The sequence below is a fragment of the Enhydra lutris genome, unplaced genomic scaffold (genome assembly GCF_002288905.1).
Source record: "Enhydra lutris kenyoni isolate GAN:26980312 unplaced genomic scaffold, ASM228890v2 scaffoldscaffold72, whole genome shotgun sequence".
Lineage (NCBI taxonomy): Eukaryota > Metazoa > Chordata > Mammalia > Carnivora > Mustelidae > Enhydra > Enhydra lutris.
Window position 1 is genome coordinate 1,205,411 of NW_019154156.1, and position 8,026 is coordinate 1,213,436.

The window sequence follows — 8,026 nt, forward strand, 5'->3', positions numbered from 1 at the left end:
CATGTCCTCAGTTTCATATTAATCCCATGAGATACAGTTATTAAATTGTTTAATTCCAAAGGGTTGGAGGATTTTGTTTTATTTTTCCTCTAAAGGATCAATGTATTAAGACCCTTTGTCTTGGATTTTTGGTCAGTTATAAGAGTGAAATATAGGAGGAAAGAAAGAGAGGGAGAGGTAGATGGAGGGAGAGAAAGAAAAGAAAAAAGAAGAGAAGAGAAAAGAAAAGGAAAGAAAGAAAAGAAAAGAAAAAAGGAAGGAAGAAAGAAAAAGAAGGAGGGAAGGCAATGACAGAGAGCAAGGAAGGAGGTACAATAAAGGGAGGGAGGGAGAGAGGAACAGAAGAAAGAAATTTCAGAAATCAATTATGTTGAGAAGAACCCATTAAATAAGCAGTCAGGTGAAATCTCTCTAGAGGGAGGACAACTGAGCACAACTTGACTTTCATGTAACCCTTAATCTATTTAGAGAAGGAAGAATCAGGAAATGAAGTACTTCTCAGCAGTAGTTTAAGTCAAGAACTAAAATTAATTTACTTGACTTTCGAGCTATGAGACTTGTTTATACTCTGTAGAAACCACAATTTCACACTCTTAGGCTCTAGTACAATATTGGCAAAACAACTTCCTTACAAAATCAGGCAAACTACTACCACCAACTACATTGCTTCCAAGACGTTTTTATTGTGTGAGATGATCATCCTTCTATTCATTGAACAAATCAGAAAACCAAAAAAAGAATATTTTTAAATGATGGACATGAGTATTAGTGGGTCCTAAAGTAGAAGTTTTCATTACTTCATATTGAGTGAAACAGTAAAAACTGTAAGAATTCTTTCAACACAAGCCAATGGTATTGTGATGGGACAAAACACAGAACAAGGTCTGTGTGAACAATGCCCCATAAATTACTCCCCTTCCCCTTCAGGTTTTGGGTTGAGGGAGCCAGAGTCACAATTTAGGTACATGAGGAAGCTGTGGAATCACGGCCAAAAGTCTCATTACCTGAGCCGAAGGAAGAGGCTTAACTCACTGAGCCACCCAGGCGCCCCAAGGCTATACTTTAAATTTGAAACCTTGCAATACTAAATGAATATAGGTATAATTTAATCTAAAGGTTAAACTACTGTAAACAACTGTAGCCAAGACTTTCACTCTGAAAAATTGCTCTGGGGAAAAAATTAAATTTAAAAATATGATGTGCCAGATAACATTCTTCAATATTTGTACTAATAAATGTATTTAAAATCATTTTATGTATGTTTAAAAATAATGAAAATAGATGAATTTTGAGTTGCTATAAAATCCCTACATATTTACCATTGTATCAGCTAGCTATCGGCACAGTATAGCCTCATAACAAACACACACAGAAATCTCAATGTTGAGTGAAAATAAAGAAACTGAATAAAATTTTTAAAAATCTCATTGCCTCACTGCTGTAAACATTTATTTATATAATATGTTGGGGGGTGGACAATGTTCTGATCTAGGCTTGGTGTCTCTGCTTCAAGAAGGGTTAGTTACTTGTGGAGATTTGTGCTTTGCTCCACTTCATGTGTTCATTCTTAAGCCCATACTGAGGGCAGTTGCTAACTGGAGGAAGCTCCTCTTGAAGCAAGGGCAGATACCAAAAATAAGAAAAGTTCTCTAAGGCCTACTCTCAGAAATGGCACACTCTCTGCTTCATTCTATTGGTCATGGTAGGAAAATGAGATAAGTCACATGGCAAATAGTGTGGCTATAGGAAGAGCCTTGAATTAGGTCTTCCATGTGACCTATCATCTCAACCATCTTCACCTAAAACAATATCATAATAATACCAGGAAAGATTATAAAAGACAATTACAGATCTATAAAATTTCCCAAGTAGGTAACTGATTACAAGTTATCTGACTGGAGGAAGATCCAGTTTAAGAAATCTATTGTAGTGGGATGCCTGGGTGGCTCAGTCAGTTAAGAAATCTATTGTAGTATATTGGTGGAGAGAGAGGTAAGGTAAAGCCTCAACTCAGATGACTGAAGAATGATGTAGTTAATATCTACTAGAATTCTCAATAATTAAAAAGCAAGAGTAACAAGTGAATTTGGGGAAAGGGCTATACTATCAGTAAATTTTTAAAAATCTAGATATTTTTCTGTTCTCTTTATCACTGAAAGAAGAAGAGAAAATAATGTAATGTTGAAACTATGCTTCATGCTTTCGTGTTTTATATAGTTAAAAAGTCAACGTATCAAGTTTCCATTAAGAGAAAGCAATGAAGTGATTATCTACCATTGAATGTTACACTGATATAATCATTCCAGTTGTAGGTGCTGAGTGTCAGGGTGAGATTTTCCTGGTATTGTGATGGGACAAAGCCAGAGAACAAGGTCTGTGTGAACAATGCCCCATAAATTACTCCCCTTCCCTTGCAGGTTTTGGGTTGAGGAAACGAGAGTCACCATTTAGCTACATAAAGAGGCTGTGAAATCAAGGCCAAAAGTCTCACCTCTCACATTTGGCTGCATATTAGAATATGAATAGAACCATATTAGAATATGAATATTAGAATATTCCCAATGGAACTTCAAAAAATTCTGCCACTAATGGTCTTACCCCACAGATTTTAATTTAAGTGGTCTAGATTAAGGTCTTAGATTCAATAACTTCTTAAAAGTGGACCAGGTGACTTTTGTGTGCTGTCTATACTGGGCACCACTAGCCTGAACAATTTTCCCATCTCACCTTTTACTCTCTTAGATACCCCTCTCTGGGGCTGATCCTGGAATTCTCTGGTTAGGTTTGCTCAGTGGAAGATGGCTGTGAGGAGAGGAGGAGAAGCAAAGGGAGAAGGAGAGACTCAGTCTCCAATGGCACCACATCTGCCTGCCTAGGATAGGAAGCAAGGATGGTGGCTCTTCCCCTAGATTTTATGATGTGAAGACTCTTTGATGGTGGGACACAGCAGACTGAGTCTTGGGTTGATAAAAAGTAGTGCTCTGTTACTCACAGCTCCACATGAGAGGAGGCTGCCAGGCAGAGCCACGTGAGGGGCTGTCCCCAAGGCCAGGGTAATAGTGGGCTGGAGTTGGAGGAGCAACTTGTATATATTAAGTGGGGCGGGATTAACTAAATTCCATGAGCTTCCTGTGGATTGGTTAATATGAATAATTTCACAGGCTCCAGGGCATAGGAGTTGTCCCTAGTAGTGAGGTACCGGGCTCTAGGACAATTAGGGCAAGGGCATAGTGGTCTGAGTGTGAGCACCCAATAAAGGAGAAGGGAACTGGTTGGAGTGTGGACTTAGCAGCTCAAAAGGGGGATCTGATCAGCCTCTAGCCCGGGCTCTAAACCTGAATCAAGGTAACACTTAAAAAAAAGGGGGGGGGGGCGAAAGCTTATGATATAGCCTAAAAGCCACGAAAATAATATTTAGCTGAAAAGAAAGAAAAAAAAAATCTTCCCCACTGGGCTCCATAAATGTGGCTCCATATATGACCAAAGCTCTGCCTTTTCTGAATCTTATTTCCTCCATCCTTAGGAAGAAAGATTAGGAAGGATTCAGCTGAGGAGTTCAAACCTGAAAAGAGACATAAAAGTACAGGTCCCCAGTAGAAAGCACAGGTCATGCTCCCTTATCCAAAGGAAACCGGATGTATAATGGAAATCAGAAGCGTTTTGGTAATATTCCTGATGTAGTCTGGGCAGCAACCCAAAATACATAAATATTTCTCAAGTGAAATACATTAGTATTTACTTTAAGTATGATAAACAAAGATTATAAGTAGCCTTGTGTCTCTTCAGATGAGGTTTGTAGCCGAATGAGTTTAGCCCAGGTCTGATATTACTGCCAAGTAAATTATAAACAAAATGTCTGTTTCCCCAGTTTTACAGATTTCAGGACTTTAGATAAAAGCTGTAGATCTATGTCTCAGATATTAGCTGAATCTACATCGTCACATTACAGATAATAAGGATGATTCTTGTAAGCCTAAGACCCCCAAGATAATTTACTCATTCTATAATTATTTACTAAACACCCACCATGTGAGTGAGTACTGTCAGGAGTGTTGGGGTACAAAGACAGCCATCACAGAGTGTCTGCTTTCAGGGGGCATGCCTTTTGGTAGAGAGTATTACTATGTGAAAATAATAGGCCATAAAGTATTTACAATGCTCTGTTGTTGGTATGGTGCTTGGTCAAGGTGCAAAGATCACAGAACCACATAGTACAGAAGTCAAGACCAAGAGGCAAATCTCCTGATTCCACAAATTGAAAACATCTTTTAACAATAATTGTGACCATTATTTATACAACAGCAATTCATGTTCAGTGAGGAAGGTAATAAGGCATAAATAATCACATGCAAGAGACTAGAAATTACCTTATTGATAACCAGTATCAACCAGTTTCACCCTTCTTCTCTGCATGGCATAGCGGGGAAAAGTACATAGTCTGGACTTTTGCTACCTTGGTTTTCATGTTCTTTCCCCACTTCACAGTGACCTTGACCATGTTATTTAACTTTTCCACACCCCATTTCTTTATCTATAAAATATCAACAATAAAAACACTTACCTCATAGTGTTGTCAGGAAGATTAAATGACTTAATAGATGTAAAGTGCTCTGCAAGTGTTTTCTGACCACTCACCTCCAGGCACGTGCTGGGTTGTCTACAGACAACTTTGGATAGCTAACACCCACTTCTAAGGACCCGTCTTCTTTGCAGAGAAGAAGCTATGTTTTGGATTAGAATTCTCCATGAGAAAAACCGTCAAGGGTTGGAATGCAAAATTGTGATTAAGTGTTACTTTGGGGAAGTTTGAGTGGCCAAACATAAGGGCAGCTGCAAAGAACTTACCAGTTTCTCTGGTTTCTCAGGAGTTTCAGCCCCTCAGCTGCAGACAGAACATTTCTAAAGACACAACGATTGCTGCAGGTTCCCGGGAACTTCCAAAGACCACCGTCTAATTCCTCCGATATTCTTATATTTTATTCCTGTAATATTTAAAGTGCCTCTTGTTTTATTAAATTCATGAAGATATGATTTTTGGTACCAGAAGTGATTCCAGGGAAGGGAAACTTAATAGACAGGAATTTGGAATTAGATTCAATTGATCTGATTCGATTTTAAGGCAGTAAGGGCTCCACTCATGGTGGAAGATGAAACACTGATGCTCTGTGCCCAAAGTTACTTAAGTCATTCATTGTCACTAGTGTCAAGAAGCTAAGGAGCTCAAGGGTCTGGGAGACCCAGTAGCTCCTGCAATAAAACATTGTGGTGAAGTAGAATGGAGCATCAGGACAGCGATGGACGGGCTGCTTCTGATTATGCTAAACAACAGGAAGGAAAGCAAACAATGACATCATTCAGGATCCAGATAAGAAATTAGAAATCACCTATAAACTAATGATGAAAAAATGACCTTCTTTCTTAGAGCCATGAGGTCAAATTTCTTTTAAAAAAAAATCTACATCAGATGCTAGAGTACCAGGATTACTATGTAATTTGAATTTGTGATCTTATAATCTCTTATGATAAGGTAAGGAATTGGTTAAAGTAAAAATAAAAAATCAAACCCTTGCTATGGGATGGTGACATTTGGATAGATTTCAGTGAAATTGAAAAACTTAAACTCTCAAATTCCTGTGAACCTCTCTTCCTGGAAGAAGGAGCCCTTATTCCACTACCTTAATGTGACTTTTTGCCTAAAGGGCCAATAATAACTTCTCATGAAATTATGGTTATGGCCTTGTAGGAAACTGCTGATCCTCCTCACGACCCACACCGACTTCTCATTGTTTCTAATCTCGGATCTTGGCAGATCCCAGTGCAAAGTGTAACCAAGAAAAGGGATGACACACAGCAAAATAATTTCAAGATTTTCCAATTATTCCTGAGAAATATGTGTGTGTATAGACATGAATTCTAAAGAAGGCAGACTAGATTCAAAAGAATGTGATATTTGATCTGATGATGGGGGATGATAGTGACGCAATCAGTTTGCTTGAAGGGTTGACAAAAACCTGAACTCGAACAGCCCTGCAGTAAATGAAGTAGAAATTCCAGAACTCCATTGGTATATTGTAGAAAAAGGTCAACAACTCTGACCCATGGACCAAATCCTGCCTGGAAATAGTTTTTATAAATAAAGTTTTACTGGAACACTGCCATGCTTGTTATTGTCTACAGTGCCTAGGGCTACTTTGATACCAGAACAGAGTTGAGTAATTGTGACAGAGATGATATTACCCCCAAAACCTAAAATATAACTATCTGGCTCTTTAGTGAAAATATTTGCTGACCCGTGCTCTCAGAAGAAAAATCCAAAGTGTTAGGGAGAGGCTGGAGTGAAATTAGTTGTGCGAGCTGCTTACTCACTTCTCTATCTATTTCCTCTGGAGGGTATAGAGAGCTCCCTCTTCACCAAGGCCTTCAGAAATACATAGGTAAAGGTGTCATCGGGATACTTGATAAGCCCTGAACATCAGGAATTACAGTGGATAATGTTACCACTGAAAAGGTTTCCCTGATTTCAACTAGAATGGTGAAATGCTGGAATAGCAGAGATGAAGTGAAATGGTTAATCACTGGTGACAGGGTTTGGGTAATTACTGTAATGTGCGGAAGGCCCACAGTAATAATCAGAATGGTTTGCCCCGCAGAGATCCTTGTCTGAGAATAATTGATCATGGTGGCCCTGTGGCTGGGCCCACCATGTGTAATACAAATGGACAGTCTACTAAAGTCTTACTTGATTTGTAAAAGCAAAGCAAGTGAGTCACAGCCCTTAACACTAGGTCCCAGCTAGAATCAATGCACAGACTGGATGAAGGGGAGGCCACATTTCCCTGAGGAAGGAGGCTGCTACAAGGCCAAAAACTGATGTGTAAATATTCCTTCTACCAAGCCAAAGGGTGCTATGGTCATTTACTAGGACAATCAAGCACTGGAACAAAAGGAGGAAGTACCTAAACTTCTCAAGGATTTCTGCCACCGGATCTGAACTGATGTCAAACCCTTGGCGATCCAAATCCCACTGTGGTCCACTAACCCTTCAGAGTGGGGAATTATGGAAGTCAAGTGACAAGTGGAGTTTTTGTCTATTTCACTGTGGACCTAGTAGATCCCTGAACCCATCCTCTAGCAAAGTCATGTTATCTGTAGCACAGAACTCTAATCCATTCAAAAACCACTGGGCACTAGTACACACTAAGAACATGACCACCGGAAATCGAATGATTATGCAACTAAAGATGCTCATCATGAGCTGGGCATGGCCAAATGCCCAGAGTCATAATTTTGGATTGGGCATAAGAATAGTGTACATTCATGTTGGACACAGGTAAGTTATATGACCGAGACTTCATGTCACCTTTCTCTGTTGCACTTATTCCTCTTCCTCAGCTCATATCTATTGCCTTATGGCATATTCCTTGTGATCAGCTGCCAGAAGAGGAAAGAAATCCAGTCTTAGTTCACTGATCATTGATAAGCCAGTTCAATATATTGTTGCAAACCAAACTAGACTGCTAAGCCACAAGGGCCCCAGTGAAGGGTAACCTTCAAAAACGGTGATGAGGATGGGGGCTCTGAGGGGGCTGTCTTGGTTTTGCCTCTTGATTTTGGCTCAGGTCATGATTTTAGGGTGTGGGATCTGACCCTGCCTTGGGTTCCACACTATATTTGGTTCCTGCTTAAAATTCTCTCTTTTTCTGTCCTTCTGTCCCTCCCCTGCGTGCTCTCTCTCTCTCTCTCTAAAAAAAATGCATTAGTTAGTTAAAAAAAAACCAAAAAAAAAAAAAAAAAAAAAAAAACAGTGATGAGGTGAAATTCTCCCAGTGGGTAGAAATTTAAACTACACACCTAGTCGGGGTAGAGGTAGAAGTGGTCTAAGGTCAGAATATTATATTGTCCCAGGCAGTCAAGTGGCTTGGCTGATTATTCAGGATATAGAAAAGATGGGATTGGAGAACTAAAGAAAAGAGAATGAAACATGAAAAAAAAAGCACAAAGGTTGATTTGTTAATTTATTATTGCA